This window comes from Channa argus, chromosome 6 (assembly GCF_033026475.1).
Source record: "Channa argus isolate prfri chromosome 6, Channa argus male v1.0, whole genome shotgun sequence".
Classification (NCBI taxonomy): domain Eukaryota; kingdom Metazoa; phylum Chordata; class Actinopteri; order Anabantiformes; family Channidae; genus Channa; species Channa argus.
The window spans coordinates 25,575,760-25,587,966 of NC_090202.1; the positions used below are offsets into that span (position 1 = coordinate 25,575,760).

The 12,207-nt window shown below is 43.5% G+C and overlaps 1 protein-coding gene across 1 annotated transcript in view; it reads left to right on the plus strand.

Moving 5' to 3' along the window:
• Window positions 1–11,051: 11,051 nt before the first annotated feature.
• The window catches only part of caln1 (calneuron 1), a 48,500-nt gene continuing 47,344 nt past the window's right edge, over window positions 11,052–12,207 (plus strand). The window contains exon 1 of the mRNA XM_067508538.1: window positions 11,052–11,556. The gene's annotated coding sequence lies outside the window, so the exon portion shown is untranslated. The remainder of the gene's footprint in view (window positions 11,557–12,207) is intronic.

Below are 12,207 nucleotides of genomic sequence, written 5' to 3' on the forward strand. Positions count from 1 at the left end.
GCGCCCCTCAATTAAATCTAAGACACATTGTACGCAAAATATAAAAGGTATATTTATAAAATTTCTTAGGAAAATGAGTTGACCTGAAGATGTTTGACTCTTCCAGATATTGTCTTGGATGGAACTGAATTACATCAACGTGAAAAACTTTACAATCCATCATTTACCTTAAACACACATTTATGTTCAATTTATCTAATCCTCATATAATGGTTGTTTACGCTAAGTGCTGAATGGAATCAGCGGCGCCTAACTGTCGAGCAATAAAAGCTAAACGTATCTATGATTATGTCGCATTACTGTGGAGCTCGCTTTCTCGTTGTAGACAGTACGATGATAAAGTCACTTACGAAACCATTTCCATGACCATTCAGTAAAAATGCCTCTTTGATCTTTGTCGAATGAAGTTTGGAGGTGAAGAATTAGTTTTGTGCAGGAGCCACTGCTGTGCTTTTTGAACGAGAGTTAATATTGTGAGGGCCTTAAAGTAAAACACAAGCACAGTACAAAGTAGTGAATAGAGCTTCATCAGCAAGATCAGTTTTTGGGTGCAGGCCTCAGTCCCCAGAAATGTTAGATGAATTATTTATAACATGAATGCACGCAGCGATAATTTTTGAATGAGACGTTTGTTTTTATCATCCTCCAGCAAACACTAAAGAGAAAAATAATTAATAATTGACGCCAACTGAAAGAAAAGACGACAGTAGTTGGTTGGTTCTGCTCATGGAAGCATCACACACACATTTCTGAAGGTTGGGCTTTTCGATTTTTACCCTCCCACACCTCAAGAACTATATCTCGAGCCCCAAACCCTGTTAATGAGTATTTAGCTGAAACATATGTGAAGCTAGAAGCCCACACACTTGGCTGTGGCCAAACAATGACAGATGGAGAGTTAAACGGCCTCAGTTCATCACCAATGCTTTGTACTGCAGTTCCCTTGTTGTAAAGTGCCACTATAAGGAGCCGAACACAGACGATTATTCCTCGTCTTTTGTGGAGGCCTGCAGAATAAGTGTGTCAGAATTAAAACTGTACTGTCTGTCAGAGGTGAGCGAGCTTGCTTGCTTGTCATTCGAACCTCAGGCTGAGCTCGGGAACGGTCAGTGCCCTGGATGAAAAATATAAGTAGTATTTGTGCCCGTGTCCCGGAGGTGTTGTCGTTCATGTTCAAGCTGCTGGTGTGTACAAGCCCAGTACACACTCACTGCCTCGACAAAGGTGACGTCCACAACATATAGGGGCTCCAAGAAGTCCTTCATCCCTCCTCTCATCTTCCTCCATCTGTGTCCATCTGTAACCCAGCACCCCTCCTGGCTGTTGCGGGGTGTGTCCATAAACGGCTCCCAGGCCTGGAAAGTCAAGCCTTTGATAGGATCACTGTCAGCTATTGGTGCTAATTCAGTATCAGTGTCTCTTCTGGGGGTTTCTTCAGCATATTAAGGCACAGTGTTGATAATTGTATGATAATCAATTCCTTCGGGTTTAACCTGTGATGAGTCTTTTATAAAGAATAACTGAGTAATTCATTCAGTTCATCAGTCTGATAATCTTATGGGATTTTAAATCACTGTATATACATTTTTACATTTACTACATAGTTTAAAAGTCTTGCTCACATACTGATTGATTTCACATCATCACCCAAACATAAGATTCCAGAGTGACGATGCAGGAGTCTGTGTGTCAGTGTCCCTCTGAATTTGAGTCTGAAATGTCTTAAAAGAGGACGACCTATAAACTGGACTAAGTGCCTGCATCCACCAGTGCCTGTGCGAATGTCAACGTGACTTTGCATCTCTGTCTGTGCACAAATTCATCCAGACGTACCGGGAGAAGAGCTTGTCGGCAGCCCCTCAAACCGACAGATTCAGGGGGAGTTGGAGCCAAATGTTAAGCTGCCCTCTGCCAAAGAGGAAATTGCTAAAAAATGACATCACCAGCCCAACACACATGGGAACACGATGGACAAACTTTGTCCACCGCCACACGCCAGGAGCCGGTTTATTGGTCATTGTTTCACTGGACCCATCTGCAAAATTGGAAGTTGTTTACAAATGTGGATGCCAGTTTTCTATTAATTTCATATGTTACTGCTGAAACAGTTTTTAATTTGGCCGGTATTTTATCTCCTTTCACCTTTATTTTTCTATGCAATGCTACGAGGAGCAAGTGACGCGGAGAAGTGACGTCCTCTCTGGGTCGCAGTAGCAGGGAAGTGTGTGTGTGTGTGTGTGTGTGTGTGTGTGTGTGTGTGTGTGTGTGTGTGTGTGTGTGTTTGTGTGTGTGTGACCGGAATGTTCCCGATCCAGCTGTGCTGCCTCTTTCTCCATTTTTCACGTCACCCAGAGCGTCAGAGGAGCGAGCCAGTAACAAGACGCAACCATGTGTCAAAAAAAAACACACCTGACCTTCTGCGATGTACATTCCCCAAGACAGCAACTGACCCCAGGTCAGGTGACCTCCAGGTGTGTTATGTGCCCACGTAGGGAGCGACCTTTATTAGTTCATATGCTAATTCCCTCTTTAAATAAAGTGACTCAATTAACCAAACGGCCGTCTAACAAAGGCATCGACTTGCATATTTATGCTTTATATTCAGAGGCCGATTTGCATCCTAATGGCGTAATGGATTCTCGCCTGACAACTGACTGCTGCTAAGTCACACAGCAATGCGATGAATCATAGAAAGTCTGTCTCCATAATGAGTGTTGAAATGCGTGCGGGGTACTGAGCGATTAGGAGAGATATGTGTTAATTGCCTGCTGTGTGTCCGGGATCGGTTTTTTTTTTGTTTTTTTTTGGTTTTTTGTTTTTTTCTTTTCATTCCTCAGGCTGAGCTGTCGCATGGTTTGCTTCGCAACTCATCAAATAGAAGGGGAGCAGTGCACGCGAACGTTTTGCACCATCAAAAGTGATTAAGCGCTCACTTAAGAGCTCGAGGCATCTCTGTATGCTGTGCAGTTGGGTCTCAATGAAAACATTCTCCTATAGCAAACCTGCCGTCGATTATGACATGGAAATTTAGATTTGGAATACATGTGCTGTGTGTGTGCACGAATGAGACCTGCTCTCAACTTTATGTTTGTTTGTTTGTTTTGAGACACTGCAGCAGCTTTGCACAGATAATGTATGTAACTGTGTGTGTGTCATATATGTCCACGTGTCCCCGAGGAACATATTTGCAAGCAAAATTGATTCTGTTGTTGCTTTCTGTTCCAGTCAGGAGTGTGTACCGCTGCTCCACTGAGTGTTACAAGATGGCTTTAACATGGATTTTAGTCTTCAGTAGCCCAGCAGCTAGAAGGGATGTACGTGCACTTAGGTTTAGTCTGTGGAAAGTCCATAGCATCAATAAAGGATTAAAGTCAGATTCAGGTTATTGAAAAATGGATAGATGAGAAATGTAATGTTTTCACCCGTTCAGCACTAGTGAGAAAGTGAAGAGGTGTTTCTAATGTTTTGGCCCCCTCATTCATTTTTAAACATTAGAACCTGCCTCTTCACATAATGCATCACAGCACGACTCCTCTAACCGCTACCACCTCAATAAGAAACGCGTCACATCGTAAAATGATCACATTTCTCACAGTTTCAAAGTAAAATCTGAGAAATAATGACCTTGTGTAAAAGCAGAATTCATAGCAGAGCTGCTGTATTGCATTGCATAAATTGCACAGGTGTACTTAATGTTGTGGATGGCACCAGGAAATGTCCAAAGCAGCAATAAAAAAACCAATGAGATAAATATTACAAATGCAACTCTTCAGTCTCCTCAGAATGTGTGAGAGTGATCATAGGTATCAGGTGAAGCATATTTAACCTTTGAGCCCTGCAGTGTGCTATGTGCCATTGAGCCCAGACAGACTGATGAGATGATTGATTGATGAATGATCCACTAGCAGGCGATAAACCAGGTCGGTCTGTGAGCTGAATCATACCCATCATACCACCGTGACACTTGAATCCGCTATAACGGTGAGATTTTTCCCTGACTGAAAGCTGATCACAGTGTTTTTAAGCTCTTCTATCAACTACCGCACAATGTAACCAAGTTATTTGCCTTCGTGTTTCCACTGATGGACGGTTGCTGCAATAGGAAACTGCTTGTGCTGCACATTTTTAGCCACACACCAGTGATGAGAGCTGTTTCCTGAATGCGGGCAGTCATAGGGCAACAAAAAGAAACTGAGCATCCAAAGGGGTTCAGTACACAGCAGGTGGTCCATCAACCTCAGGACTCCATGCATATTTACTGGGCATTTACATCCCGCCGTTTACATCAGCCTCCTTTCCGGCAGCGGCAGAAATTCGTCTTCGATTTGCAGCGCACGTACAGTGCATGCCTAGCACCGCATTTCAGACAAACTAACCCTCCAAAAACGTCCAGCTGAAGCTGCTCTTTTTATGGTTTGTTCATCCGCAGTCCCCGTTCCTGCGCTTTCCTTCCGTGTCACAAAGGTGCAGAATTGATTTGCCACTTTAGTTTGTTAGATGAGAAGCATATCACAGGCTGATCTCCATTTGCTGTTTTTGGCTTTATTGTTTCACACAAGTCAGATCAATATGCGCCGGTGCGTCTGTAAGATAAAGCTACTGATTTACTTATCAGAGTGAAATATTTTACCTCAGAAAAACCGCCTGATCCGACGGTGCTGATCCCCGTTTATCAACTCGCTGAATTTGCTCCTCTGCTTATGAAAATGCAGTGTCAGCAGCATGCACAACTCCTGAAAGTGTCTAAGTAGTAAAAACTAAGTAGCTCTGAACGAGTAGAGCTTCAACTCCTGCACCAAGGACTGAAACTGTGGGATGTGGCCATTCTTCTGATCAACAGAATCTGTTTGAAATCCATTTTTGTGATGCATTTCTCTCTAGTGACTTACTCTACTATTCTACAATTCTAAGGCCTCAGCACCTGCGACCGATGTTTCTACCAGTTTGTCTCATTCTGGCGAATGTAAAATCTTGAGACAGCTGTGCTGCGATTTCGTACAAATTGGTACAAACAACCCCTTTGGCCTCAGTGATGAACTCGTTAGAATTTGCCGATCAAATGTCAAAAGGCCACTGTGACAGCATCATTAATCAGTGGAATATCACCAGAAGGCCTGGAGGGAATTTCATTACATCTTGCCCAAACATCCCCTTGGATGAACTGATCAGAATATGAGCCTAGAGGAGCATAAAGATATAAAGACATTGCATTTGAACTATATTTACTGCAGTGTGCGTGTGCGCACATTATGCTTTGGGTGGAAAGCTGCATGTGGGAATTACCTGCACTTGTAACCTTTTCCTGAACTTATCTAAAACATGCTGAGCTCTGTAATTGCTTCGCTGTATGGACGGCAACAGCCCAGAGGGTTTTTATTCGACTAGAAAATATCCTCCTAGCTCTCACTCGGGTCAGGGAGAAAATATGGAGTCAGGTTTTATAAACGTGTTACTTTGATCAGTGACTTTGCAGTCTTGTCACACCCTGATGAAACATTACAATAAAACAAGCTCCCTAATATTGTGTAGGTCTGACTCGTGCCTGCAACATAATTCTGACAAGTGGGCAAGAATCCATCCGCGTCCTGGTGTAAAATGGCACCGAATGTCCCAGGAAAAAGAAAATGTGAATCCTCGTGAAACCGCGACGCCTTGGTCCACTGCTCCGCAATCCAGTTGTAGGTGCTTACATCAGTGGACAGGGGTCAGCGGGGGGGGCACTCTGACCCAGGCCCAGCAAGCTGTGATGTGCCATGTGTCTTGTGACAGCTGTTAATCATGAGCAGAATTACATGTTTCTGCAATTAGGGCTTCAGAAGCTCTTCTTTGGGATCAGATGAGATGGGCTACTTTAAACTGCATCAGTGAAGCTTGGGGATTTGTTATACTGTCATCAGTTCACTCATGATCTTTCCATGGACCCCTTTTGGTTTATACTGATCCCGAAGGTCCTGCTCTTTGGCTCTGACCCAGTTGTTTAATCATCATCATTTGGCATTTGTCAAAGTCACTCCAGATACCTATGCTTACTCATTTTTCTTATATCATAAATTAAGTGTCTGTACGTTATATCATGCATGTGTACGTACAGTAAATACTCTACTGCTACTATAGAAATCTGTGAACAGAAAACCTATTTTAATCTGCATAAAGTCATTAGTCAGCACAAGGACTTTTACATCAATCCAGAAGCAGCAGCAGGGTTTTAGCATAATGTCTGCTCTGCTGCAGATTTGCCTGCATCGTTTTTATGGTTCCTGCTGTGATGCAGTTTCGTTCGATCTGCAAAGTGGATGCCAACTTTTTCTTTTCTAAATGTGTGGCACCAACACAGTGGCTTTGGTGTTTTCCTCAGCGCAACAGCATATCATTGGCACGAAGGAATTTATGACCGTATCAAAATAAAACTGCTGAGTATATAGCTGCTAGTCATAGTGTGAAGCTCTTGTTTTGCCACATGGACATGATGTTAAGCACATGACCAGTCACAGAGCACAGATGCCTCACATCTGGTTGTTGTCCCGAGAAGCTAAGCATCTGCGAGCAATGAGCTTGGCAGAAATATGACGGAGCAAATATAGGAGCAGGAGGATTGGGCGATTATGAGTGTAATTCTCCAGGAGAGATGGACAATAAGGAAGTTTGAGTGTAGTACAGGCTCGTGTTGCAGTACAGTATCATGTGAAATATGTTGTATTTGTTGCAGCACACGGATTGTGAGCTAACACATTGAAAAGCTATAGTCCGTCTGGAGAAAAACACCATTTCTTTAATGACCGAATTGATGAGAAAGTAAACACCGTATCGTGCTGTGTAGTGAGGTTCTTCCGAGGCTCAGTGCACATGAAAAATATGGGGAAACATTACAGAAAAGTTGCACTTTCTCGACTGATGCTGACGTGCTTTTCTGTTCTGAGGCTGCACCGGTGTGTGTGTCACTGTCACTTACTGGCTTCGGGATTTACATTTGAAAACCCGGCAAAGTGGTTCACACACTGAAAGCAAGAGGACGGCGTTTCCACAATCATCCAAATCTCGTCCGCTGAAGCAAAGGAGATGCAGTTGTTCCATCTTCAGTGCTTGTTTTAAGTTTGGTTTCTCGAACACTCGGCTTAATCAAAAGGGTCTAATCGGAAGTGCAAATGCAGGTTGGACAATATTCCTCCTCCAAAGATCAAAATAGACAAACAGCTGTAAGGTAACATTTATTTTCAGAGAAAAATGTTTCATGTTTTCTTTGCAGGCCGGGTCACAGCTCTGAAAATAATCCTGAGATGTTCACTTTGTGGACGTGTATATGGATTCCACTGTATCATGAAAGAGACGAGTCCTCTATTTGTCCCAAAAACAGAGGATTTGTCCTTAAATTGTACTACAGAGCAGACTCATTGACTCGATAGATCCCCCTTTGAAAAACGTTAGAAGAAGCCACAGCAGGACACTGTGACTCATTCCACCACCAAGAACACACACACACACCTCATAGTGATGAACTGATCTGATGTAGGAACCGAACACAGATTGTGTGTGTGTGTGTAAGTCTGTATAAAAGGAAGAGATTAGAATAGTTCTCAGTGTTTGCTGCATGAGGCACATAATAAACCAAAACCTTCTAATACCACTAACACTGCAATTAATTTCAAATTTTTCTCTAAATTGCTTGAGTAATGATTTCACTCGTGTACTTATTGCAGGCTTTCACAGTACTGTCTCCTCAACTAACTACAGCTATAGGCCTTTTTATTACACTAGTTAGCGGGAAACTTTTGAAGTTATTAGAAACATTATGGCAGCACTGACTTGAATTGGCATTTTACTCCTGCGAATAAATTAAATATATCCAGAACCTGAACAGTAGCTTCCTCTCTTATGCTGCTGTCACGGTGCATTTGTGATCTGTTGTGCACAAACAAGACCACAAAGTTACAGAGTGTTCCTACCAAAGAATATGTACACATGCACTCACAATAGCATGAGGGTTGCACGACCAAATCAATCTGCATGTAATAATAGGCCTGAATGATTGGAGCATACAATCAGCAGTGGGGTTTTTTTTTTTTTTTCCTGTTCTACATTCTGATTATAGTGCGCAGAGCACTGTAATAAAATTACTGTTATATAAACAGATGTTGCGGATCAGTGGTTTACAGAAGTCTTACGCCATATAAACTGTAGAGCATCACGCAGCTTTTGAAGATTTGTCAGCTGCACGTCCATGATGTGAATCCGTCGTCCCACCACGTGCCAAAGATGCTCTATAGAAGTTAGATCTGGTGACCGTGGAGATCATTTGAGTGACGTTCAAGAAAGCAGTTGGTGCGTTATCCTGCTGGAAGTAGCCCTGTGATGATGGGTCCACTGTGGCCGTAAGGCAATGGACAATGGTCAGCAACGAACCTCGGGTAGGCTGTGGCACTTAAATGGTGCTCAGGAGGTACAAAGGGGAGGAAATATCCCCCACACCATTAAACCACTGGCAGCCTGAACGGTTGATGCAAGGCAAAATGTTTTCTCCTTTTGTAGACCGGTCTCTGCAAACGCCGGAGAGGGTTGTGTCGGAAAATCCCCCGGAATCAACAGTTTCTGAAATACTCTGACCAGCTTGTCCAGCACCAACCACTGTGCCACATTCAAAGTCAATGAAATCATCTTTCCTCCCCGTTTTGATGCTCACTTTGAACTTAAGCATGAATGCTAAAGTTTAGGGTTTGATGCTGCTGTGGATCCTGAATGTACTGAACACTCAATGTGCCAGAGAGGCCAATCTGCATGGAGCTGGACGCTCAGTAGTTGCTGGACTGCTTTACTTTCTGTCCTCTAGTAAGTTTTGCTTCAACCTGTGTTTACGCTTGCATACAATTTCCGTGAAATACGACTATTTCCCCCTGCATTAGTCGAACCGTTGATTCCAGCGATTAAGAAGTAAGATGACTGATTTGACAAGCAGGTATGACGTATGTAAACACGGTCGGTCCACGAATGTAGACCGATCAAGGAAGGACGGTTAAGACATGACGGAACTTTTAGTGTTGTTACACGGAACAGAAATATCTTTAGTCCAAATACGCAGTTAGACAATGTAAATATGCAGTTTTTTCATATAGGAGGTAAAGGACCAAACCCAAATTCAACCATGTCAGCAAAAATACAGTATATAGATGCAGTATTTGTGTCTCTCTTGTTTGTTTGTTCACCTACAGTAACAAGCTTTACAGTGCAGTAGTTTATGCTGCTTTTATAGGCTCGTTGTGTGTGTATGTGTGTGTGTAGTATAGATGGTGCTCTTAGCATTATAGTTGTGGTATGTTATTGTTAGTAGAACTGACATTTTTGTCAGAAGCATTTTCTTTTTTAAAAAGCCACACTGACCTTAAGAGAAATGTTTTGTAAAGCTTAGAGAAAAAAACCCTGCACGTTCAGATTGGCTGTTTTCTGCAGTGTCATCGCCGTGAAAGATATCGAGTGTTTATTAGCGAGAACTTGTCCACCGTGTCCACCGTCGCTGAGACTGTACAGAAAGCAAAAGGTCACAACCACACGTGTGTCCCTGCCCGAGACGTCTGACTCCTACCCACTGACTCACACCATAAGTCCCCCCCGGCTGAAATCTCTCTAAATGCCTTTAAAATGTGAAAAAAAAAAATTATTGTTGTAACCATGACAGTAAAAATGTGGGTGGCATATTTTTTTTTTTTTTTTTGGCAGGACCTTTTTTGTCCTGGGTACTGGTGGGTACATTACACTGAGTCGAGATTACCACTGTTAAACGTACAATAGCCCGTTAGACAGGCCTTCATTCGATAATACTGACAGGAATGGGAATAAAGAAAGAGAGTGGGCGTGTGGAAAGTGCTCTGCCATCAGCCCTGTAGCCTTCAGGAGAAATCAACCGCTGGCTTGCAGCAGGCGTTTAACAGCAAATCACTTTCCCTGACTCTTCTTTGCTTACTTACAGCCCTGCTAAACAGTCGTGTGTGTGTGTGTGTGTGTGTGTGTTACCAGTTGATTGAACTTTTTGACCCGGTTAAACAGTATTTCACTTCTGGGGACACAATCTCCTCCTTATCCAAAGCACTTTCACCAAAGCATAACACATTTTACCAGAGTGCTTGTTAAATAAGAGATGAGGGGACTTCGGAGGCAGCCTGTGGCAGGAGAGGAAATGGACGACTGTTGTACCCCAGCATCCTTCACGTGCAGGTCATAGGCACATCATCTGATTTCCCTGTCGAACAACCCGGATTCCTGTCAAGCCTCTCAAAAAGTACAACATCAACTTTTGATTTTTTGCAAGAACAGATGCACGTCTCGACTCAGCTCTAACTTGGAACATAACTCATCACTTCAGCTCCAAAACAGACCCCTTTTATCCTAAGAGAACCACGTACCTGCAGACTGTCACTGCAAACCTTTATGATTTATTCAGCCCTTCACTACAGGATTTATGGCTGCTCCAGCTCATCAGTCTTGTCTCTGCCTCTGGTCGCCATCAGTCAGTTGTCTGAAGTAGAGGACCGGATATGGGAATACATAAGTTTTCACCTGGAACACATCTAATCTAGGACATTCTATTATGTGTTTTATGCACATTTTTTTTTTTTGTGCCAGAACCATAGAGACATTGACATTTGAACCTTTTTGTGCTGGTTCTACATAAAAATGTGACGCTAACACAAAAACAAATACATAATAAACATTTGATATATATAATTTTTGAGATTGTTATTTATATTTTTTGTTTGTTTGTTTGTTTTTTTGTATCAACGCCTGAGTTTGATCAAAGTTTATAATAGAAACTCACATCAGGCTGAGAACCGGAAACTACACTTTTCCCCCCATTTTTCGCCAAACTCTCCAAACCTGCCACAAAACCTGAGAATTTTGTGGCATCAATCAGCACTGACACAGTTTTACTTGCATATAAGATATTTGCTCCGTTAACTGCTTATAAATGGTGCAGACAGCGTGTTTGGCTGCACATGACACAATAAACCGATTCGAGCAGGCAAGTGGGAATCAGCCAATGGCTGCTCTCCTCCTCCGATGCTCACTGGTTTGGGTTGGAGCGTCTTCTGTGGACACCGGGCTCCTCTCGTCAATCTTAGCGGCGCATGGCACCTGTGCGCGAGCGCGCGTGCGTGTGTTGCTGTTCAGTCTGTGGATTTGCTGCCCTCAATCAACGGACCGGTGCAGTTGCTCTTTTGCTGATTGAGCTTCGTTGCGTCTGCGTTTAACCGGAACCGTCGTGGAACCAGAGAAGACCTTAAACATTAATGACTTTGGAAAGTCCACCTGCGCGGTGCAGTGGCCTCCTCCTGCTGGACTTCACATCGGGGAAACACCCACAAACCGTCCGCCGTGGCTGTCCATCGTTTTGTGATGGAAATAAATGGCAACACTTCATTCCCCAACTAAAGGAATATTACATTAATTTTCCAGCCAGCGGTCCGGATCGATCAGCGAGGCAGACTGAGGAGACCACCTCAAGCCTCTAAACTGGAGGGCATCGATTAGAAGATTTGGCTGATCACCTGCACGCGCTCAACACCCTCAGAGGTAAGTTGAGCAAATTGGGCAATAAATTAAGTGGAAAAGTGAAGAGGAGCAGCTTCTTTAGACAGGCTATTAATATCTTGCCCCCCCCCCCCATCGGCCCCCCACTTGTTGTTTGGATGGGTCAGAACCTGCGGATGTGGTTTTCATACCTGCTGCAGTTTCTACAGTTTTGGTTGCTGCGAAATAATGAGGCTTGAAAATAAGTAAAAATCCCTTTTTTTTTCTTCTTTTACTTTTGCTTTTATTCTAATGGGATTTTTGCAAGAAAATTTTTAATTGACACACCTGTTTTTGCAAAGTCTCCTTGGCACGCGCGTGCAGTTTTCTAAGCTTTTAAACGCCTTTTGGAATCTTAGACACTCGGTCCCAATGCAACAGAATGTCTGAGCAGAATGTCTCCTAATTCGGCTACACAGCGACATTAGCACCTTTCGGGGATGAGCGCACGGTGGCGATCGCATTAACGCAGTTTCTGTCACGCTGCTGACGAACAGCTTGTAGGACGTGTGTGCGTGTGCGCGTTTGAGGTCGCTACCATGCACTGGAGCTGTGAAGAGGTTCTGCGAAGCTCCCACTGTGTGGGCCCTCCCGTCGGGACGCACCATAATCCGGTCGCGCAGCGTCCAACCTGCGCTCTAGCTCCACACAGTG